The 24,939-nt window shown below is 39.4% G+C and overlaps 1 protein-coding gene across 1 annotated transcript in view; it reads left to right on the top strand.

Annotated features, from left to right (window-relative positions):
* Positions 1–24,939, top strand: part of SEMA5A (semaphorin 5A) — an 831,366-nt gene that overhangs the window by 329,012 nt on the left and 477,415 nt on the right. The window lies entirely within an intron of this gene.

Genomic DNA, 24,939 nt, shown 5'->3' with positions numbered 1-24,939 from the left:
CATGCGTGTCCAGTATGACAAAGGGAGACTTTGAAAGTACTGCTAAAGTCACTGTCAGATCATAGTTTTAGCTTTTTGTGTGTATAATGATAAAAATATTCTGTATGTTCCCTGTGATTGTTTCTCACTGGTGCTTGAGAGCTCACACTGACTGAGATCGGGTAGGTAAACACAAAGCAGAAAATCGGTTTCCTGGGTGAGTTGCCTCAATGTTTGAGCAGTAGCTGCTGATAGCCTTTGGTTTAAATAATGTGTGTCTCTGAAGAAAGTCATCTGAAGGGTTACTCAGCCAATTGATACAAATTGAGTTCAACACCCTCTTCTTTTCCTCATCAAATATAACATCACCAGCCTCACAGGGGCCAATTAGTGATTATTAACAGCGGTACCACTGGATTGCTAGCAAGCTGGTCTGCCATTTGTGCTCCAGAACTGTGCTCTGTGAAGTTTCAATGTAGCCAAAAGAGAAACTAACAAAAGCTAAAGCACCACGTGCAAAACCTTGTCTTCTAAAGCGTACCTACTCACAGGCAGCTCCTGGGAGATCAGCAGTCTAGAGTATCAGCTTCTCTGGTAGAGGTGCACCGTATCTCCTACTATGCTGAAGAGTAGTTTTGTGCTTATCTTTGTGTAAAGAGCTTATCTTTGTGATATGTGTAAGAACTGAAAACAAATCTCCAAAACAAATCATGAGAATGATGGATTTCTTTTTTTGTTTTCTTTCAGTTTTTCTGGAACTCTAGGTTTTCCCTTTCCTGTGGCTATGGTATCAACCACTCTCCAGTTCTTTTGAGCCACTGACTTTGAGGACAGTAAGAATAAAAACCAATTTCACCTGTCCCAGATAAACCTCTTTTTCCTAAGAATCACAAATCTCTGTTAGGCACTGAATCAAAGTCTTCCATGAGGGAAAAAAAATGCTGACCAGCAGTAACAAGTACCAATGCTTTGAGCTCTAGGCCAGGAATCTTCCAAGTTTCTCTGCAATAAAATGGATACCGTGTAGAGAATTCAGAGCTATCACTAAAAAGTGAGCAATTGTCAGCAGTGTGGGACGTAATGTGAGGCCCCACACATGTGTGAGCCAACCTCCAAGACTACCACTAGCATCACCACCACAATTTCCTTCTAATAACAGACTTAACGCATATGGGAAATGGCAGCTGCACTTGGAGGTAGTGTTTGTTAGAGCGGTATGTCCAGATGGTAGGCTTTGGTCTGCCTTGCCTGTATGGTAATAAACTCTTGGTTTCCTCTCTGAACCAAATAAAATTTATTCAAGAACATTAGCTGCTTTAAGCAGTTATTACTTAGAGTTAACTTCAGCAATAGCCCTGTAACCAACCAACCTTTTCCTCATCAAAAAAACCTGGAGTACTAAAAAATAAAGAAAAATATTATTTCACTGTCTGGCTTCTATCCACTACAAGTATTAAAGTTAAAATGTTCTTGTTCGGTATTTTTGTCATGCTCTCTGCTTCAGCCAAATCAACAAACAAAACAGGCTATTGCCAAGAAATTTTATCTTTATGCAACCATGTGAAATAGAATTTAATTTACCTAACTTTTAGCAAGTGTTAAACTGTGTAAACCTATTTAAATACAATGAATGCAGCTGTGAAATAGTCTCAATCCAAGAGGGCTGAAGCAGAGTTTAAAGTAAATATTGAAATGCACCATTGTTTATGCAGCAATTTCTTTTGCTGCAGCTCCCTCCTGGTGGTAAATATGATTAGAAGTCCTAGGGTAAGAATAACAAACAAACAAACAAATGGTGAATACTTGCACAGGTCATCAGGAAACAAATGCCATGTAGTATGTCGGAATAGTTGTGTCTCTTTTTTACCAGTTCTAGTAGGTGGGATGGTTAAGTGACCTTTTACTCTTACTTATGAGTCTGAACCACATCCATCTCATAAATCTAGTCCACAAATTGTTGTGAGGGACAGTTTTTGTTCAAGAGAAGCCCTAGGTAGCTAGCAAAATGAGAAACACTTCCTTCACAAGAGTAGATTAAAGGTTGCACATGAGTTTTACAACAAACACTGTGGCACTTTGTGGGTGATATTTAGCCGTATGCTGGGGATACCCTTATGCCGCTACAGCTCTGTTAAGCAGTCATGAGCCTTCCTGTGCTGGCTAGTTAAGGAAGGTTAAGGGCTGCTAAGGGCTGCCCAGAGAGTTTTGGCATCTGGAATAAGCCAGTTCCTGAACTTTCTTTCTGTACTTTGTCTTTGCCGAGGCACCAGTGGATGTGCTTGCCTTCCACACCTGATCCTCACTCTCAGCATGCAGCACTGTGCAGATTATGGTAGCGTGAGGTGAGAGGGGACTCACCTACCACTTCTCTGAGCATCAGTAGGCAGGATGAAAAAAGAAGAGCTGGTACAATACATTTTTACTGATGCAGGGAGCAGTGGCATGATAAGGTTAAGGAGCAGTTTTATCAAGGTACGTAGGTGAACTGCTCCCACTGAAGGGAGTGAGAGCTCCAAATTTGCTTGTAAATCTAGCCCCAGGTAACTTCCCTGAGATACAAAGCTCATCTTATGGCAAAAGAGAGCATCAGGTCCTAACCTCTAACCCAGGGGTTTATTCCAAAAAGATACTCTTTTATCTCACAGTGGCAGTTTTGAGTTAAAAATGTTGTTAGGCTTCCCATCTCACCTGTAACATCCCTGGGAAGTAGGTAGGGTCTCAGTTTGTCTGTCACCGGAGGAAAATTTAAAGCAGATTCAAGCAAGCTCTGATGTCTGGCTGAAAGCATGTCACACATTTTGAAGTACTCTTTAATCTTTTTGTCATGTCATAGCTCATCAACAGCTTTGGCAAAGCCCACTTATTTCTCAAGCCTTTTTTCCATAATGCAGTGCAGAAATCTGCTTTGGCATTATCCACCTCAGTAGCAGGAAGTGTGAGAATATTTGAACAAATATGAAAAGGCCATCATCTCCTTCAAGCCTTTATAAATTTACCTGCAAAACTGTGATGCTGTAAATCTGCACATAATTAGGAAAATTTTTCTAAAGTAAGCTGAGCTATTGCTGTGATCCTTGAGAAAGGCATGCCCATTAACCAGTATGAACTTGGACACACCATTTAGTGCCTCTCACATTCCATGTGTGATTGCCTAGCAAATTCACTGCAAAGCTAAAACAATACCGCTGGTATGAAACACGTTAATACTGGCTAATTGATAGGTCACTAGAAGAGAATTTTTCTCTGGATGGAAAGAGTGTGTTTAATGGGCTTCCTCAGAAGCCTGTTTTCACTGCTATGTTGTTGAATGCTTTTTGTGTTGGTCAGGAAGGGAAAAAAAAACAACCAAACAACCTATGCTGAAGGTTTCTGACACAAAAATATGAAATTAATAAATAAAGACAAGGAAAAGCTTCAAAACCAGCATACTGTACAAGCAAATAAACCATGTTTTCACATAGCCTAAAGCAAGTTCCTAAGTATGTTAGGAACAAAGCCACCAAGCAACATGCACTATTTACAGGAGTCTGCTCTGAGAAGCAGTGAATAAAACACAACTCAGGACCATGGTGGATACTCAGATAACCATCACCAAGGGTATAGGTGGAAGTACTGCAGGATCAGGATTTTCCATCTAGCCCAGTAAACTGGCTGCAAATTAAACTAGGGACATTTTGATAGAATATGTTCTATATTTCAAGCATATTTATGTGAGTATTATTTATAATGTATAACTTGCCTATTTAGAACAGACAAGTTAATTAATCATTAGGTCAACCTCTGAAGGGATATGCTTTTCCCCCACAAATGTCAAGTTATCAGATATTATTAGAAGTTCTCTGGGACTTTTTTCTAATTTGGGGGGAACACATTCAAGGCAGTCGTATGCATTCTTATTTAGAAATCCACCAAAGAAAAGGAGTGTAGCTCAGGCTTTTCTTTTGATGAGATGGGTTATATAAAGAGCCCTTTCTTTCCTGACACATTCCAAAGCAAGTTTATGCGCCACTGGAAACAGCACTTTGTGTGAAACACATGTAGCTGATAAAAAAAAGAAAAAGTAAATACAACAAATATGGCATCTCATGCTGACATCTTTAAGAAGCCTCTTTAACTTCCCCAGCATTCCAGTTTTTTTCACCTGCAATTAAATATTAGTATCTCTCTGTCTTATGGCTGTGTACATTAATCAATATTGAATTTTAATTTGCTCCTGAATTCCCTTTTGATGGTAAACCTCATCATTGAAGATTTTGTGATGCCAACACTGTGCACATGTTACCTATAATCTTATGCTGCAATTGCTTGCCATCTGTTGATTCTCTTGCAATGCAAATGGCTGAAGCTGTATGGGCTGCACTATCCAGATACACAGAACAGCCAGGCACACAAACAGCACCAAACACCTACAAAGATATTACAAAAGAAATGAGTTGTCAGAATTTTTTATGCAAGCTTGCAAAGTTTTTACAAATTTGACTTGCTTTTTCAGCCCCAAAACTCTTGTGCTCTCCCTGTGCCCTGGCACAAATGTTAGATATCACTGTAGTTCTCTCTGCTTTAATTTGAATGACCACAATGTGAACTGGGGTTATCCTTTTTAGGCTGGGAAACTTTATTCTAATTTAAAGGGCAGTGTAGAAAGGGATGGTGATCTAGAACCAGTTCCCTACACCAGTGAATCCCAAACTTCTTGGAGACACCAGCAGCCGACTGGAAATTTTGTAAATTGATTTTGTACATTGATTTTGTATTCAAAAGAAAGCCTTTTCAGAAAGCACAAAAAACTCTGCAAACTGCTTGCAGAGGCTTGTGCATCCTTTCTTGGCCCCATGCTTTCCCACCTGAAGACAGAGGTTGATGAGTGCAGCTGATTGTGTGTGGGTACATAGGTGAACTGCTCCAACTGAAGGGAGTAAGAGCTCTAAATTTGTATATAAATCTAGCCCCAGATAACTTTCCTGAGGTGCAAAGCTCATTTTGTGGCAAAAGAAAGCATCGAACCCTAACCTCTAACCTAGAGGTTACGTCTTGTCAAATGCAGTGACCATCTGTGGTGAGTGTGTGTCCAGTAGGGAGGATAGTCAGTATCAAATATGAGAATGGGGCACAACAGGGAAATGAATATTTTTGTCCATAGTGTTATTCAGGGCTTTGGTAGATCATAAAGATCTACAGTTATTGTTAGAAATGCTTTCTTGAAGTTTAGCTATGCTATCCCTTGCCATCACACTGTTCCCAGCTGAATGGATGGATCATTTATTCCATAAAGAATATTTTAACCTTGGAGTTCTTTATAAAGTCTGATTGTGTTCCTCCTGAGTCTTCTTTTCCTTTCCTTTTTCTTTTTTGTTCTTTTTTCTTTTTTTCTCTTTTTTTTTTTTTTTTTTTTTGTAATAACAATTATAGAAATCACATAGATTAATTTGGTTTGTTTGGCAGATAGCATTGGAAGTTTAAAGGTTAAGCTGAGGTGTCACTCAGATTTCCAAAGGGCAGCTCATTCTGAGAGTGAGGAGTGATGCCAACACATAAAATGCAGTCACTAAAAAAATGTAATTTTAGTTTCAATTTTAGCTTTATGTAATAGATGTTTTCTAATGGTGTAAAGTATGTCCTTAATTTGCCTCTCTGTAATGTGAAGCTGCTATCCTTGAATAGGGAATTCTGAGGCAAGCATTTTGTTTTAAACCCAATAGCATTTTTCTTTATTGTGGAGGCAGAGTTAAAAGCAAGACTATAAAACATACCTGGATATCTGGCTATCTCTAGTGACAAAATGTCGCATTGGAATACAGGTGTTCTTTAGTGTATGAGCCATAAAAACATTTCCTTGCAAACCTTAATAATAATGTTAGAGATAGTGGGAAGGACAGCCAGGGATGTGAATCTAGATTTCACTACTATGCAGAAAAACTAGGGAAATTAATATGCCTTGAGTGTAAACTAAATCAAAGGGTCACAAACGAAATTGAAGGCAGAATTGGCTGAGCAGTGGTCACCCAAGAGCTCTGAAGAGGCTGAAAGAGAAAGAGGCTGCCCCAGGCAATGCAGTTCCCAACTTCTCTTCCTGAGATGGGCAGCCTTTTCAAGTGTGCCATTCAACTGCACCTACCAAAGCCTGAGGTGCCCACACATCTCTAAATGTAAAGCATGGGCATGTGCACAGTATTAGTGTCCATGATTTTGCCTCTCTTAGGTGGGAGCCACCCAACAGGCCTCTCTGAGCCCCTGAAGGGCGCTGGTGGGCTGATTTTCCGAAGGTGGGTGTAAGCTGCTGCTGTAGAATCCAATCTGACAGATTGCACTCAGTCAACGAAGCTGCCAATGGCAATGAACGGTGGGAGGGCAGCAGTGCTGGAAATGACCAGCAGCAATATTTTATACAGAGAGAAACAGACTTACAAATGAAAATTCAAGGCGGCACCTTCATCAACTGAAGCTCTCAAGCATGGCTGGTAGAGGCAGCCTAATACAGGGAACATACAAGAGCTTTTCTCTCAACTACCCCATCCTGGTTCCCAATACCGAGAACGCGACTTTCATTTTGACAACCAGGTGTGGGTTTCAGAGGCAGCATAAAGCTGGTTACAATGTAAAGCTGGTGGAGGTCATGTGAGGTAGCTCCTAACAGGGAAGTTATGCATGCAGGTGAGGAGAATACTTTACCAACCCCCTTTCCCTTTGGTTTACAGGGACTGTTTCATGTATCCTGGTTTACAGAGCTGCCAAATGTCACACTGACAGCTTGCTTCCACCTCCCTGCAGCCCAGTCTGACCTCCCCATTCATGTGGAGGTGCAGTACCACCGTGCTGTATTTGCTTCAGTCAGCTGCCAGGGACCCCTGTGTTGTTAGCTCTGCAGAGTCCTGTGGCTGTTCTGCTACCTCCCTCACTGACACAGCTCCTCATAGCACCATGACAGCAATGCATAGGTAACAGTGGCCCTGAGAGAGGAAGATGGGAAAAGTCAGAAGATGACAAGAGAGACAGAAGGGATCAAATGGAGGAGGAAGAGGAAGAGCTCAGGAGCAGCCAGTGCGCAGGTGCCCAAGGAAGTCCTCCATGGCCATGTAGGGTATGGGGGAGAATGCGATTCACTGCACACAAAGAAGCACGGTAGAGGGACAGGGAGGCCACCCAGCTCTCCACATTTGGAGGATAAACTGAAAAGAGAAGCGAATGCAGTATCAGACATTTAGGTGGGTGCCCAATGACTTTGTCCAATATGTCCTCATTACAGCAGTGTCAGCCAAACACACATTAGAAGTTGCTAGGCACAGACTGAGCTGCAGGTGAGATGCTAGAGGAGCAGGCATCCAGTGGGCACATGGGCAAGCTCATTCCAGACATGTATCAAGGAAAGGAGAGATCCTACACTGCAGATCCTACAGCAGTGGCACTGTAATTGTTTTTCCCTGGGAGCTGTTGCAGCAGCTGGAGGTGGAGAAGATGCATGCTTCCGAGGGAACAGAAAAATCATAATCTTTTATAGGAAAATGTCTATAATGAGAAATTATTTGACATGGAAATTTTGAAGTAGAGCAACAATTCTGCTTGGACTTGGGCTGGTTTTATTTCTACTTCTGTTTTCTTATATTATTTCAGCTCTGATTTCATTTCTGCTTTCTTTCCTAATGTAGTTTCTCTACAGCTAGCCAACTGCCTTTAAGCTTGCATAGAAATAGCTTTGTTTCAGCGTGATTGGTCAATTTTGGGGGGTTTGTCCTGTGTTTCCATTTCAAGGAGCATGCAGTTTTCAGATTTGCTCATTTTAGTCTGTGTCCACTGTGCTAGGGTGGCATTTATCACTTGGACTAGACTCAGTCTTTGAAATCAGTAATGGGCATCACTCTGAATCTAAATGTGTGGCAAAAGAAGCTCAGATTACTAGTTTCTGTGGCTGACTGAGACGTTGGATGCCAATGTGAGACAGTGAATACTCATTTATTTTTATAATAAAAACTTTATCCTCCTTCCCTGAAGGGATGTAGAATGAAATTCAAGTAGTAAGAGTTATAATTCCCTAGGTTAAAGTTCAATGCATCATTTATCTCACCTCACAAAGAGTGCTGCTGATGTGCTGTATTAATGGGGAAGATCACAACATGAGGCTTCTCAGAAACAACATTCTTCCATGTAAATGTTCCAGGAAATAAGAAGATGAAAAACATAGCTGGAGGGTCTTGATCTTTCTTTTTTCGTGTTGGTTGCTGAGTACATATTACAAACCACCTTTGTGACAATCCACAGATGAGATGAGGTGGTACAGCTCTAACCCTGCAGGTAAGTAATACACTTTTAACTGTGCAGGTGCCTACCTTAGTGCTAATATATTGCCAGCATGTGGAAGAGCAACTGTGGACACTTGGCATTGAGGGAGTGGAGGGGAATCACAGCAGAAAACAGCAGTCAGCTTTCTTAGAATATTTTGCTGTGGTTAGTCAATGGCTGATAGTAAAAATGAGCAGGCGACAACACATTTCTAGTAAGTGCTAGGGACTGGCCCAGAGACTGTCACAGCTACTTCTAAAATATTTATGTACTTTAGTTTAGGATATAGTTTGGTGGAATATGCAGTTATTAGTCATCATGCAAAGCCAAAAATAAAAAAAAATACATTAAAATATAGTTTTGAGAGATGTCAATGAAAGTTTAAAAAAAAAAAAAAAAGAAAAAAAAAAAAGAAAAAGAAAAAAAAGAGAGAGAAATTGAAGAAACACAGAAAGTATCACATAGATGACTCCCACAAGAAGGGTTCAAGTGATGACAAGGAGCTTTCTGTCCCCTACCCTCATTTAGTCTAGGAAATGTTTCAGGGAGGATGGTAGAAAAGCTGGAGCAGATATGTATACTGCATTCTCAGGGGGAATGATGAAGGGCTGCAGTAATGTAGCTGTAGTTTTCTGCTATTGAGGTTTGCTATGTAAGCAATCAATAATGGCTGCTCTTGGCTCTCCCACTCTCAGTCAAAATCATTTAATGACTATAATTCAGTGATACATTTATTATACATACATATTTTATAATACTATAAGTTATGTACGATAGTTTACAATACCATCCTACACATTACACTGTATGTTATCGCCTAATATACAATTACATAAAATGAATAATCTCTTTTTGTAAATTGCCATTATCTATCAGTGTTCCTGAATCAACATTCCGTTGTCCAACAAATTTGACACATACATTATGTTATTCATGGCATCAACAGATACTGAAATGCCATTCTCTAGCCGTATCTGTTTTTACAGGAAGGTGTGAGGAGTGCTCCTGTTGCTGTCAGGAAAATGCTGGGGGATCAAGACACTGCAATAAGTGCCTGGCTTGGGTAAGTAAAAGTCCTTGCTCTGACTGCAAGGACTGCAAGGAGAAGGTGTTAGAAATAGCAGCAGCCACAAAATCAAGCCTTGGCCTCTTTTTCTTAAGTAACACTTTGATCACATTTAACAACACCCCTTCCAAATGCTTCCTAGCTCTTTTGATGAAAACGGGACTCATAACGCTGTTGCCTACCTTGTATCTAACCTTTGCATACAGGCAACCTGTGTCACAGAACCGTTCACTTCTGCAGCAAGTGGTGCCTGCTGCCACCCTGGGCTAGTGGCCTGTGCATGCCTGCCAGCTGCCACCAGCACATATGTTGTCTCAGGCTCCAAACTTGAGCCAGTTGGGAGCACCAGCTGATAGATAGAAGTCTGTCCTCTTATGGTGCACTGCGTGGGGTGGCCATGGCCTTGCTTTGTAATTATTGGCACAAGCCTTTTTCTCCAAGATCCTCCTGCAAGAGGCTTTCTGGTCCTCACAGAAACTGCTGTGCCCATGTTGCAGCAAAGTTGAGCATACAGGTGACTTGTCAAAATACCACAGCAGGCTCTTGTCTGGGTATGAATGAGAAAGAGCACTGTGGAGGCTCTGGTAGGAGAGGGGCAGGCGGACATGCCAACTGGTCTGCAGGAGATGCTTCTGAAGGCTGCCTGCCTGCCTTGAGTCCAGGCATTTCCCTCTGCTGCTTAATCCAGCTCCAATGGGCAGCCCATCCTCAGCTCACTGCTTTCCATGACCAGGCACAGCATTTGCTCCTGGTCCTGTCCAAGTGCAATCATACCACCCAGTTCCTTTGACAATTAAAGAGGAAATTAAACAGCTAGAGTGTCCTGGTTTTAAGTATTGGTGATCTGAAATGAAAATGAGTAGTTGTGGCATCACTGGTGCCTTTCAGTAGTCAGTTGTCCTCATTCCCTGCAGATAACATGGGTTTTGTCTTGATCAAGAAAAGCTACAAATCACTGCTCATTTGATCACAGTTTGAATCCTTGTCATGAAAACAAAAATAGTCAATTAAAGCTCAGTCTGCTACATGTTGTTCTTTCACTTTTAATTGTAGTTTCGTATGCTATTGTCATGGTTTAAACTCAGTCAGCCATGCAGTCTCTCCCTCACTCCCCCCTGCCTTCTTCCCCCCTACTCCTGGAGGGATGAGGAGGAGAATGTAACTCCCATAGGTTGAGATAAGAACAGTATAGTAACTAAGGTATAACACAAACCACTGCTGCTACCACCAATAATATCAATGATAAAGGAAATAACAAGGGAAGAGAATACAACCGCTCACCACCCACCAACCGATACCCAGCCCGGCCGAACAGTGACATAGCCCTTCCAGGTAACTGCCCCCTGTTTATATAGTGGGCATGACATGCTGTGGTATGGAATAGCTCTTTGGTTAGTTTGGGTCAGGTGTCCTGTCTCTGCTTCCTCCCGGCTTCCCCTCCTCCCTGGAAGAGCATGAGAATCAGAAAGTTCTTGTTCAGAGTGAACATTACTGAGCAAGAACTAAGAACATTGGTGTTATCAGCATTGTTCCCAGGCTGAAAGTGAAAACCACAGTACTGCACCGGCTACTAAGAAGAAGAAAAAATGACTGCTGCTGAACCCAGGTCAGCTACTCACTTCTAGCTCAGCAGAAAGGCTTTTTCTGTTGGGATATGGTCTGAGCTAATTTTCTTAGCCCTTTCCTGGTGGGACATCCCAGGTTACTGTTCACTATAAAGAGAAAAAAAAAACCTGCAGTGTTTTTTTTTGTCTGAGGGCAAAGGAGCTTGTGTTAATAACCAGCATTTGTTTGAGGTTGCAGAAATGAGTTTGGGGGTAGCATCCACTGTTCAATCAATCTGCTTGGCATTTCTGAATTGATAAAAATATTACCTTCTCATATAATCATCTTCCCCAAAAAAAGGTTTTGTGTGAGCCCCCATCCTGGCTTTTTCCTCTCCTTTTTTTTTTGAGAATGGCAAATGCAGAAAATGGAAAATACTTGCCAAAGAAAACTGAGGATATATTTGCCTTTCATAAAATGTGTCATGGTTTGGATGTGAGTTGAAGCAGAAGTTCAAGTAAGTTTCTATATACCAGGGTCTGCCCAGGCTTGTTCGGTGCATCATACAGTGGACTATTGAGTAAGGCTGCTTGGGACTTCTTAAAAGAAATGTGATGACAACAGCCTTCCCTAGAAATGTGGAGCCAACTAGGGATAAATTGGAGTCAGGCAAAACTTACCAGCTTGAATTAAGTTTCATTTTGGGGTTTATTCAAAATAGGAGTCAGAGAGTAGCTACTATGGCTGCTAAGAAGCTGGTTTTACTTTTGGGGAAAAAAATTAAAAGGACTTTTGAGCAAAATTTCACCTATTTCTTTGCTAGCACTCTGCTCCCTGTCCCCCTCCCTCGAAAAAAATCTCAGCAACAGAAGCATTTCCATCAGAAACTTTTGTCTGGCAAAAACAGCTACAACTTTGTGAAAACTGGCATCCTGTGCTTCGTGTCCCCTCTCTCCTCTGTTGATATGCTTATACACACTTACATTATGCATCGAGGGACATACCCTAGCCTTCCCTTTTCCCAGTGTGTTACAGTGTGACTGCTGATGGATACCTGAGACATTTGAACTCTAATTCTTGAGAGACACTTCACAGCAGTTCTGAGAAGATCATTTTTAGTGTTCAAATATTCACATTTTCTGACAAAATAAATGTTTAATCCCTTGCTGAAAAGTTGGCTGTTATGAGAGCAAACTCCAACTTTCTGCTAAAAACAGTTCTGGAGGAAAACTTAAAAAAAGCTGCAGGCCAGTGGTGAACAAAATAGGACTAAAAAAAACGTTAAGACCTATGATCTGATCCACATCCTGTCACAGAATAAAATCATATAAAGTTTGGTACTTAAACCCACTCACGATTATTGCAAGGCTGAAATCCATTCACTGTAGGCTGCCAAGAGTAAAAGCAGTTGTTTTTGTCAAATGTTATGTTTTGGGCATTTGTGTTTTGGTCTAATTTTAAGTGTAACTGTAAATAAAAATGTTTGCATTTATTTTTGTACTCTCTGCTATTGAATATGAGCAAGCATTTCATTTAAGCTCCAAAGGCAGTTCCCCATATCAATAGATAAACTCCAAAAAAAGCATACCTATGGGAAGCAGAATACTTAGTATGCCACTGCTTAGGGAAATTAGTGGGAAATGTTGCATGCTCAGTAATTTTGAAAACAAGTATATTTACATATTTGAATACAGATTAAGGTGCTTAATGCAAGGCTTTAATCTTTTAAAACTTGATGTTTTGTTTTTGAAACAGTTTTGTATTTAGCTTGTGCTTTCTTCATAATATATTCATCCAAATGATTAAAATTCCTTGGTTTCTGAAAAATAATTTTTATTGATGAAAATTCAGGCTTGGAAAATATTTTGCAACTAATAATGCAGGCTAAATGGCAACAACAGCAACAACAAAAAGCCTGCTGAGTCTGGTATTTTACCTGTAACTCAGATGCAATCACTCAGAATTCCTTGTGGATGCCCTATGAAATGTATAGATGGAAAGTTTGTGTAAGAATTGCTATCTTAGTTTAATAGGAATGGTTGTGCATTTTAAAAGTTGAATTGCATAGTTGGCTGTCTCAGAGCAGGACATGAGCTTGGCTACACAGGTTAATTTCTCCTGTCGAGACCAGAATGTACATTGCTCTTCTTTAGTTTTGATGCTGTCTGTCAAAATTGGACTTATATCTGAAAGTGGCTAAAATATTAATCTTTCACTAAAACAAAACACAAGGGACTATTAAAACATTAGCTTTTGAAATTCCATTTAAAAAATATAATTGCATATTCTCTTGCTTCACCCCTTTCTGAGCATCTGTAGCAATTTGGCAGGAGTGTATTGGTAGCAATAACAGCTCCTGCAAAATTCAGAGAGGTTTCTAATAAAACTCCAGATTGTGTCCCATCTATAAAATTTAAATTCAGCATTTCAGATGTGATTTTATATGTCCTCAGTTGCAACCAGTAATTTTTTTGTCTTAATGAATTATGTTTTATTAAAGGGAGAAAGGAAGAAAACAAAGTAGATGATGCTAAGCACCTGCTTCCCGAAAGGTGCTTTTCTGCACTTTGCAGACCAGCCAGCTGTTTTCCAGCCCCACTGTGAGGAGGGGAGCATTCCTCATAGGCTTGCATCTCCACATCCTGGAGTTGCAGGGCAGCAGGTTGGGCTTAAGCCACAGCTACCTGTGTTGTGGGAGCTGGTCCGCAGTCCCAGGTAACTGCTCTTCATCCCTTCCCATCAGCCACTAGAAAGGCCATCGCGTTTCTCTCCTGGCTGTCTTGGCTGGCCACCATCAGACATTTCTGTTGCTGCAGCTCTGCAACAAGTGTAGAGACTATGTTAGAGACTGACATTGCTATCTTCAGGCAGACTTGTAAACAGGTCCCTTTGGTTCACACCTTTCTAGAGGGTCACAGAGAAATTCTTCCTGTATTCCTTTTTCATACAAGAACCTGTGTGAGAAGCTGCCACCAGGCATAAGCGTGACTGCTCTTCCTGCCACATCTGCACACACTGGCAGGGCCAGGCTTCCCTGTGCTGTTGCAAGTCACAGGCCCTTTTAAGGACAGGCCTCCTGTTTTGAAAGAAACATCTCCTTAGCATAGTAAAAGAATTTAAGAGAAGCCTGCATCCTGTTCAGCCATTAGTGCCTTTCTGTTCTTCTCTTTTGTTTTCCATCACATGTCAACAAAACAATTTACTTGGTGTTCTGGGTTTTCATCTTCTGAGAAATCTTTGGGTAAATGGAAGGAAAAGATCTGTCAGGTCTCCATTACCCTGTTTACAATTAATGTCTTTCATATGCTTAAATAATAGATCAATTCTACCAGCTATTACAGAAGTCAAAAGACACAGCACTTTTTACTTTCAATCACAGACTTAGTACTGGGCAAAGACACAAATGGGGAATGACTAGCCTTTGATTCTGCAGATAATGAGGGGAGGGTAAAGGAAATGCAGAAAATGAAGAAAAATACTTCTTCTCGCAGGGAAAATGCTTCCCCCAGAAACTGTTTGAAGACAACATTAATTTTGCTCATTTAATGTTTTTTTCCCAGTAGTTTACAAGTATCGGAGATTACTCATCATGTACTGGAAAACAAAACTGATTTTGTAATGGTATGAAATGAAGTGAGAAAAAAAAGGGAAGCATCAGCTTTTGATCTCTAGCATTAAAAAAAAAAAAAAAAAATTCTTTCCTAAGCAACATGACAAATTTCTACAGCTTCTATGAACCCTGGCATACCTGATGGGAATCTGTTCATACACTGCTCTTGATAAAGTACAGCACATGCAAAGCAATGTGGCAGAATATATACTGTAAATTTCTGCCTTTTGAAGGCAGCTGGAAAAAACATTTGGTCTGATTGTGAAGATTTATTCACTCCCGGACAGAAAGAAATTGTTGACAGTTATCAAGGAGTGCATTGGTAGGGGTGGGCTGTAGAAGGAGAAATTGGAGTAAAGGAAAGAAAAGGAAAAGAATGAGAGAAATGAGTGAAATGAGAGAAAATATTAACCTTAAGAAATACATCCAGGCTTTTTGACTGAAGTTCTGGAAGTTATGAGGAATCTGAATAGGAAAACAACAAGCTGCTTTAAGAATGCAGGAAGTTCAAAAGGGCTTTTTACTTAATTGGAGAAGTTTTCAACCTCTCTGAGAGGGTAAATTATGAAGAAATCAATGAACAGCAAAGAGAGTGAAGCAGCTTTAACAAGTATGACATTGACAGTGTACCTTGATAAAAGTAAAAATGTGTTTTTATTTGGCAAAACTAGGCACTGCATCTCCATATAACCCCTTCAGTATTTCAGCTGTCTGAGAGTTCAGTTGCTGAATATGTCCCTGTGTATGAAGAGCTGCAGTTGAGCAATCTTAGAAAGTTTTTCTTTACCAGCCGTATTTGTAGGCAGGTGGTAGTGATTGGCCTGGAAACTATATGCCCTTTACTTCTCAGCATTTCAACCTGCATAAAAACAAATCTGTTTTCTTTCTTTCATGCTGGTCTACATCTAGCCTTTTCACACCCACACAAGACAGCAGAAGGAGCAAAATTCTTAATCTGCAGTTTGATAAAAAATATCATCATAACTGGATAAGATTGCTATAAACCATAATCAGCATGCTCCAAAAAAGGCTTTAAGAATATAAATAAATAAATAAAGTAACAGTTTAAAACAACCAAATCCTTGAAATTCTAGAGAGACAAACACATTCTACAACAAACAAAGAACAGGTAGTAAATAACACTTTACTCATGATAAACACAGTTTTCTTGAGTTTAACAGCACAAGATATTATACATCCAGAAATATGCAAAAAAAAAAAATTGGAAAGTGAACTGTACAGTTTTATCTTGTGTTCTATTCTTTTGGCTTATTCTGATAAAGTTAGAAAGCAATGATAAGCTAATGGAAGTTTTGGGTTTGACACTTATCCCCGTGATGTAAAGGGCTTTAGGAAAGTAATCAAGAATATGTTACTATTTCTTTTTCTCTTTCTGTGTGTGTCTCTCCGCTCCCTTTCTTCTCCCCCTACTTTCTCCCACCTCCAATAATCTACTTAAGCACTGCCTGGATCCCAGCCCGAATTTCTTGTTTGTATATCTGGCTGTTTTTCTCTTCCCGTAATTCCTCCTCCTGCTGAGAAATTGTCTGTCCTTTCCAACTAAGCTTCTCCTCAGGCTGGGTTACTACTAAAGTGAAAGCCTAACATAAGGAAAAAATGAAAATAAAAATAAAGGATGGCACTGTGCCCTAGGAGATTCTGTTAACTTGTAAGCCTAATCTGAAAGAGTTTGGTTGCACTTGTTCATGTAGTATGCACCTTTGAACCAGTTTAGCTGCTCAGGATTATCTGTAGCCTTCTCACTTTAATCCTTCTTGTTACTTTTTCCCCTCCACAAAACCTTTTTTTTTTTCCTTTGGAATGCTTTTAATTAACTGGGGCATCATAAGATTTCCTCTTCAAAGCTGATTCCAGGGAGGCAGGAGTGGGCAGTAGTAGGAGTATGACACACATAGGCATGTATCAATGAGAAATGGTTTAAGTAGATTACTGTTTTGTCATCAGATTTCTGACCAAGGTGCTGTGCTACACCAAATTCTCTGAGACGCGTGTAAGACAACCATGCGTTTTGTGAGACAACATGAGGATTTTTATGTGATGTCCTAGTCGAAACAGCACAATATCATCACTAAAAACCCGAGTGAGATCTGTAGATCATTTTAGCTGAATGTCAGTGAGATCTCTGTAATTGAATTGCATCATTGTGTGTGCTGTTCAAGATGTCTGTATTCCCAGAAAGACTGCTCAAGAGTTATTTTAAGAACTACTTTAGGGGGCAATGAGGGTTATTGCCCCTGCTTAGATATTTGGTAGTGACCCCATTCTTAGTAGAATGAATACATTGTGCTCAAAGAAAAAAAAGCATATTTACATACAAATATACAAATTAAATAATATTTATTCCTTTGGAAATCCTCATTTAGAAGATGCTTTTGGATTTCCTTCTGCCTTTTTCACACAATGAAAGATTCAAGTCAACATGGGAGTCTTTTTTCATTTCTTTAAAGAAATCCTTATGATTCTAGCTGATATAATGCTCACTTTAAAGTTTTATCATTCTGGAGCAATGCTCACTGCTTCATTTTTCCAGTACAGGAGCTGCTATTGTCGACAACTTCTTATTTTCATTTGCAACAGTCAACAGAATTCTTACAGACAACATGGGCAAATACCATCAATTATTACTGGTTTTCTGATGTTCATCAGTTTGCTAACTGATCCCATCACTATGCAAAGAATAAACTGAAATGAAAGAGGTTACTTACAGAGTAATGCCCTCTCTGAATAACATCCTGTAACCTTTTACAGAGAGTAGGAGAACATGTCGCTGATCTTTTCTGCAGTATTTTATTGTCCATTTTTAGCTTGTTATTCTCATAAATATGTCATATCTTATCCTTGTTTTCTTAACTGGATCTCTGTGTTCCAAGGCTATGCTTATATTTTCTAAACAATACTGACTTTGAGATGTTTTCTCTTATTCTGATTTTCCATGTCTTTTCAGGGTTTTCATACGCAGCTGCGTTGTGACTTTACAGTGAATATAATAATTTTGTTTTAATTTATTAAGTCTTCTTTTAGTTTAAAGATCTTTTGCCATTCTTCTTTTTTTAATGAATTTTAAATATAGAATGTATAACATTTAATTAAAAAATTGAAATTGAGACAGGAACAATGAGATAGCCACTATTTAAACCATGTGTGAATAACAAAATTTATGAATAGTAAGAATTCTGAGCAAGAAATTGCTCAGAATGAAAGTCCCTGGAAGTTCTGATGCTCTATTTACTTATTTTTTAATCAGAAACATTCTATCCAATCCCCTTTTTAAAAAAAAAATATTTATTTTGAACGTACAAGTAACTTTCTGAGAAAATATAGGTAAGCTCAATGTTTAATTACAAGTAATGAAGTCTGCTCTAGAGAGCAGACTTTGTCCTCTTCACGAACCCGCTTAGTATGGGATATAGCCCTAGAGGGCAGGGAGGCCCAAGACTGTTGGTTGATATTCAAGGATCACCTACTACAAGCTCAGGAGTGTTGCATCCCAACTAGAAAGAACTGCAGCAGGAGGGCCAGGAGACCATATTTAGGTTTATTTGTGACATGGCGTATTCGATGCTACTAGTAACATGCTGGAGAAGGGAAGGGGCTTGTGCTGAGAAGGATGTTTAGTTATCATCTGCAGAATCCTAAGAAAGGCCACAAAATCCATTCAGCAGACCACGGTCTGAAAACCATGGATACTGGGCCATAGGCAGAGCCAAAGCAAAGTTAGGGTATGTTTTAAATAGGCTCATCATTAATGCACCTCTACCGTTAATTTGTGATGAAGCTCTCTCAGCTACAATACTGTAACAGGGTGATTAAGTTTGGCCACATGCACCGTAAGTTCTGGGAAATTACTTACTCCAGCAATCCCAACTATTTCAAGACTGCATTTGACTGTTTGCCACTCCTTCCACAGCTCTCCAAGCCAGGAAGCTAAACACAAATGCAGTGCTGAGCTTGGCCGCATGCTTTGCACTGTTCTGCCAAGGTGAATTCACAGATGACTTCTTCTGTGTTTGCCCCGGTCGTGGCAAGGAGAGGCCGGCACGCTGATACCATCCCAGATGAAGCAGGCATGTGTGGCAGAGGAAGAGAGGGAGAAGTGATAGCAGCTGCTTTGAGGCGTGAGAAGGCCTCTCCCAGGACTCCATCATCTGCTCCCTCCCAGTTTTGCCAAAGTCATCACATTCTTGAAGGCTCTGCAGTGCTTTACTGCTGTGGAAAATCTGTCCTCAGAAGTGATTTAAACTAAATGTGGTACACTTATCATCATTCTCCTGCTGGCAGACTCCGAAATATCATGCAGTAGCATTTGGATTTCTTTTTTAGCAGTAAAGAATAATGTATTTTAAATTTTTCCTCTGATGAAGAAATACTACAAAAAACAAAAAAACAAAAAACAAAAAAGCAACCAGATAAAATAGAGCAAGTATTATGCAAGTATATAGATGTTAGAATTTGCTTAAAATCCATGTTGTAAATCCAGGGAAATCTGAATTTAGGTTTTGCTGAAAGAAATCTTATGTTAAGATGCATGTCCTACACACAACCTTTATTCTGCGTATACTACCATCATGAGTCAGGGGGAGGAACAATGCAAATGCCAGTCTTGAGACCTTAAAAGTCTATTTTAAGATCATGAGCAATGCCTTAATCACAGTTATACACGCATCATAATCTATAAAATTATTATGGGGTGAGTGCACCACTGCTCAAAACTGCAGTCAAAGAGTGATTACGGGATTCTGTCAAACTGGAGGGCATACCAAGGAGGGGCCCATGAGGCTTTCTTCTGGACTCAGTAATATGCACCACCAGCATTAACAGTTAGGATGATGGACAATAATTTTCTTCCAAAATCCACAGATGACACCAAAGGGGAAAGTGACTGCAAATACTTTAAAAAAGAGGTACGATTCAAAGTGATCTTGATAACTTGGAGAAATAGTCCCAAAACACTGAGGTGATATTCAGTAAAGCTGAATACAAAGTACTGCACTTAAGAAGAATGACAGAAGTAAAAATTGAAGGAAAATCTGGTTAAGTTGCAGGCAGTGTGGAAAGGATAAGTGTTTATTGTGAACTAGAGACTAAATATGAGTTGAATAACACAACACAACACATATGCAAAAACTGGAAAATCATTTAATATTCTCAACATTAGTGATTTCTCAGATGAGGTACTGACATCTGTTGTTAACAGAAAAGCCAGATAAACTGACAAAGAATGATTTGAGAAATTATCTGGGTTTTAAATGGTTTAAAGCACCAAGAAAAAAACATGACCTATATAGAAACTTGAAGTAATCAGTTTTATTAAGCATTAAATAAAGGGAAAAATATGATGACTTTGAGCATGTTTCACAACATTCAAATTTATGAAAGACTCTTATGAAGAGAACAGGCTCAGCTGTATTGTATATCCATGCAAAGACAAGATGTAGTAGGGCTTAACTAACCTTGGGAAAACTAGGCTGGATAGCAGAAAAAGCTTTTTGGGTATGTGACTGGTTAGCAAGAACAGAGATCTGTCTCTGAATGGGAATAAAATGAAAATGGAGATACACCTAGGAAGTACCTGCTAAATAATCCTTCCTCAGGTCTGAGAGCAGGAGAATGGACTGGATGATATCTCAGTATCCCAGATTTCTACAACTATTCACATAGCATCTCCCAAAGGTGACATCTAGACATTTCTTTGCCATGTGACTCTCCACAATATGAGGGAATCATTTTCCACATAGTTGTGTGGAAAGATAGTGGATGTGTGGTAAAAGAAATGCAAAAGAATAAAATTTTTAAAATAAGGTAAAGAAAATGTTATGCTTTTGATATAACCAGAGATCAAAAGCCTAAGTATTACAGCAGTAATAATTTTTTCAGGGTGCCAGAATTGGAATTCTAATCTCCTGTATGATTTAGATTTCTTTCAGATCACTGGAGGTAAAGGTAAATTCAGGATTTTTTTTGTAATGACTCCAGAGAGATTTCAACCCAAGGGTCTCTAAGTCTGAGTGTACCTCAGAGGAATCACAAGATCTGCATATCTATATTACATTTGTAGATGTGTACCCTACCATCAAACTCTTGACAGGCTAGGTCCCCTTCTATTGGTTTTTGGCATGTGAGGATTGGGCCCAGGACTTAATTTGTCATCTTGACAGATTATCTGAGGCTGTGATAAAGGAGATGTATGGAGGAAGACATCACCTGGCCAAATCAAGTGGTGAATGCAGATCCCATCTTCTTTCTTCAATGTGTCTTAGCACTCACCTGTAGCAATGCTTTAGCACAGGTTTGCATTCAAAGAATGGGGTCTTCAGGGAAGTTTGTTCTTGCACATGGCTACAAGCTCTTGTTATTACTTGACCAATTAATCCTAAATACAGTTCCACAAAACTATGTGCCCCAAATATATCTCAAGCAAATTTTGCATGTAAGATGTCAAAACCAACATCATTATTTTTTTGTTTCTCCAGAGATCAGTATCAACATAGGTGATCACAGAGCAGCGGCTGTTCATGTGTGTGGTAATCAGTAGTACAGCTAATTTCTCTCTACTATGAAAGTTTGACTGACTTAAGCATAAACAAATTAAAAAGTACTTTCTGAGCAATTTGGTGATGAAAGAAAATGCATTATGGGAAAAGTTTGCCCATGTGCTGATGTGTATGACCAGCTGCTTCCTTTCATTTGTATTCAAAGGGCATGCGGCACCGCTATTTAGATTACTCAGGGTATTGGCTAAATGGATGGAGTGGGACATGTTATTTGCATATTGATTTGGTTTGTATGGAAATTATTTTGATGAGTTTTTACCTTATTAGATTATGCATTGCTATAGTGTATATATAAATACAACAAGCTCAGACTAGAGAGCAGTTTGGGAAAATGGAAATGCAAACACAAAAAATAAATTCTATTTACTTAATATGTATTACATATTTAATTAATAAACTCTTATGAGTTTGGGGATTAGAAGTGGAAAAAACATAGGATTTAAGAACTTGTAGGTATCAGGTATAGCAGATGTGGAGTCATTGGCTACCCTCAGCTCAACATGGTGATGCAAGCTGAGGCCTTTTGGTCACTCTAGCAAAGGGCTTTGCAGGTTAGGCACTTAACTCTCACACAGAATGCTTCAATATTCTTGTTCATGACAGTTTTAAACTTCTACTTAAAGAAGTAAACATGATGAAGGGTCTTACATGGGCAACTCCAGAAGTCTGAGAGGGGCAGCATATTGGTTGTAACAAAAGGAGACCAGATTTGACTAACAAGCTGTTCTCAGGATTTCTTGTCAGTGAATAAACAACTATTCAGCAGCAGCTTAACCTCACAAATAATTATCTTATGTTTCTATGTATATGTATATATACACACATTTATAAAACGCAGTTTTGGCATTTCAGAGGTAAATGTGTTAGTGATTGGAACATGCCCTGTTTAGCTGCTTATGTCTTTCCAGATAAAACCAATGGGTGCTTGCTTCACTGAACACTGACCCAAACGTCAGTGAAAATTTAAAGACCACATCCATAGCTGTTTGTGTCCTTAGACACAGTTGTCAGGGGGACCATCTAATGTCATGTCCAGGGCACAACCATTCTGGCTAATTAGCTATTAGTCTGGCGGAAATCTCTTCTCAATGAAGTTCAGTACAGCTTGTGTACTTTCAAGAAGCAAGTCCAATACAATTTCACCAGCAATGCCTGTTTTCTTGTTTGCAGTGCATTGTAAGAGCCTAATTTGTTACCTTACAATGCTTCTGTCAAACATCAAAGGGCACGGAGATGATCCCCAAAAAAATCAGAAGATGGAAACCCTAATCAAAGATTGTAGAAAAAGAATGTTTATTTATATAAAATAGATCTTTCTATTCTCTAGACTTCATAATTAGTTTGTCTTTAATGTGAAGCCTCAGCCTTGCTAGTAGAAACTCTGCATTTCTATTGTTCTATTCTTTTCACATGTGAACTAATCATGTTACTGCTGTAGAGTTTAGAATTCTTTTTTTTTTTTTTCTGTAACTTGCAAAGTAATTCTGAAAACCAGCAAGTTCCAAAGCTCAGATATCTGCCAGTTGGTCCAAGCTAAGCTATTGCATTGCTCCTGCACTTTATTAATTAGCATTGAAATAGTAGAATTTGGAACGGATCTGAAAATACCTTCTTGGGATCCAAATCCTTATAAAGAAAAAAATAGATGCATTATTACTAAATCATTATTCTAAGCATTTTACTCTGTGGCAACATGCCCTTTTACTGTTGTGGACTTTTTGAGAGAGGGCAATAAAGCTTGAAATCAGATTTTACAAACTGGCCTGGTCAAAATCCCAGGACAAATGTTTGTGGCCTGTTAGAAATCCATCCCAGAATCTCACAGTCTGCCTCTTCAGACATTTTTGAGAGCATGCTTACATCTCCTGGGAGACACTCAGGTGTTCACTACTCATGACGGGATGAACTAGGAGGGAGGAAACACAGGATGAGCAGCAGGTTTCTCTTCCCAGAGGGTTCACTGCGTGCATCCTTTACTCATGGAAGCTGTTTTGGTGAGTATTTGGGGATTGTATACAGACTTTTGGTGCCTACTCTACCAGTCTTTGAGGTCAATAGGAGCTATGTCCAGACATTTCCAGACATTACAGCTTTCAATTAGCCCACTAGTGGATGTTAGCTGCATTTTTAAAAGTGCAGGGTTTTCTGCCAGTCTTTCATCAGATGAGTTCTGGACATATGGTCTAGTTGTTGATGGATGACATCTGCTTTTGAAACAGTGGCTGGGAGTTAAAATAATATTGCCCTGGAATAAAGAGGAGGAATTTACAGCAGCCCAAAGAACAGAATGCATAATGTGCAGAAGTAGGTTTTGCTCTCTTTACTTCAAAGGGATATCTCAGAATGTATATTTGCTTTCGAATTAAAGTAGCATGTACTGGAAAGCCAGTTGAGATGATAGCCTGAAGCTATCAGAAAAAGAGTGAAATTTAATTGCTGTCTTCAGCTTTGCCATGGTGTTATTTCGAGGACATACCTGCATGATCAAAAACTACTGAAATGAAAAATTGCCAAAAGCTCTTAATGAATCAATGAATGAATAGTCCAACTCTTCAGTTCAACATTTCTAAATAACTGCACAATGATAGTGATCAATAAGACATATAATTCTGTGTGCTTTTGAAACTCATTCTTGAATGTGCAAAACAAATTAGAATTAATGACTACTCTGAAGTTCTGTACATGACATATGAAACCCAGTATGATTTATCACTTCTTAGCTGCATGAAGTCTGAATGTAAGCTTAATCAGTTAGAAAAGAATTGGACCAGGCTCATCCCAAACTTCATCCACCATGGCCGTGTCAGTACACTGTAGCCTGCACTAATACAGATTAGCCTGCAAGCTAATACAGATTTCCTCAAAACCAGCTTCCTCTTTTAATACAAAAATCAAACCAAACAATGGAAGTTTTTCTAAGCTAACGTCAGCTGAGGGGTATGTGTGTGTGCCCCTCTTCCTTGGGTCATTTTTTTTTCTGGCTCTTGCAGGACAGTTTCATTGGTCATTGTGTCTGGCTCAGTCCATTCTTGTCACCATAAAAATTTAGCAACATACCTGAATTTCTCATTTAAGTCTTATAATACACATGAGCTTGAAGGCATTGTTGATACTTAAGTAATAGAAATAGTCTCAGTCTTTTGCTTTCAAAAAGAAACCTCTAAGGCAGTTGGAAATCTGCTTATTCCAGGTCTAAAAGCTCAAAATGTCAGTAAATAGGGATAGCACATTTAACTGTTCATTGACTTGAGCACTATGCATTTTGCTTTCATGTGTACTGTAACTGTAAAGGAGTATCACATTGAAATAAAAGAACATTATACTTTACACAGAATTATGTAACTACTCATAAGCAAATAAGGCTTGATGCATTGGATGGCATGTGGTGGGAAGATCACAAGATAAGCAATAGCATGAGCTACAGCACAGTCATGGCTCAGATCACAGAGGAGCTAGAACCTGTGATACTCAGGGCACTTGATGCACAGTGCAGGCACTCAACTTGTTCTGTGCAAAGCAGCTCAGGGCTGAAAGCAGTGTAGCATTAGACCTCATGCCCTGTCAAAGTTGTAGGTCATTCTACTTTCTAAATGCATGCCCTATTTAGCAGGTTGCTTAAGGAAGGATGGCTTGGTGGTGTTGGTCTCTTAGATCTCTTTCAGACTGTATTCTAAAAGTGTGAGCCAGACTGGCTTTTTGAAAAAATATCTACCCACATAAGGGCTCAGCCCTGAGCAAAGAGAACATGTAAATTTAGAAAAGGTATCTAATTCTGTACTGTGGTTCCTGCTACATGGCCATATGGCTAAAACCTTTAGTACTGCTGTTCAACTTGCAGGTTGCACAGACTCTTTGTCCTTCTTTACTGTCATTGGTGGTGTTGTTCACCCCAT

The sequence above is a fragment of the Pezoporus flaviventris genome, unplaced genomic scaffold (assembly GCF_033815535.1).
Source record: "Pezoporus flaviventris isolate CSIRO_AGI_PZ_B2104156 unplaced genomic scaffold, CSIRO_AGI_Pfla_v1 ptg000007l, whole genome shotgun sequence".
Classification (NCBI taxonomy): Eukaryota; Metazoa; Chordata; class Aves; order Psittaciformes; family Psittacidae; genus Pezoporus; species Pezoporus flaviventris.
This window is presented reverse-complemented; position numbering and strand designations above follow the sequence as displayed.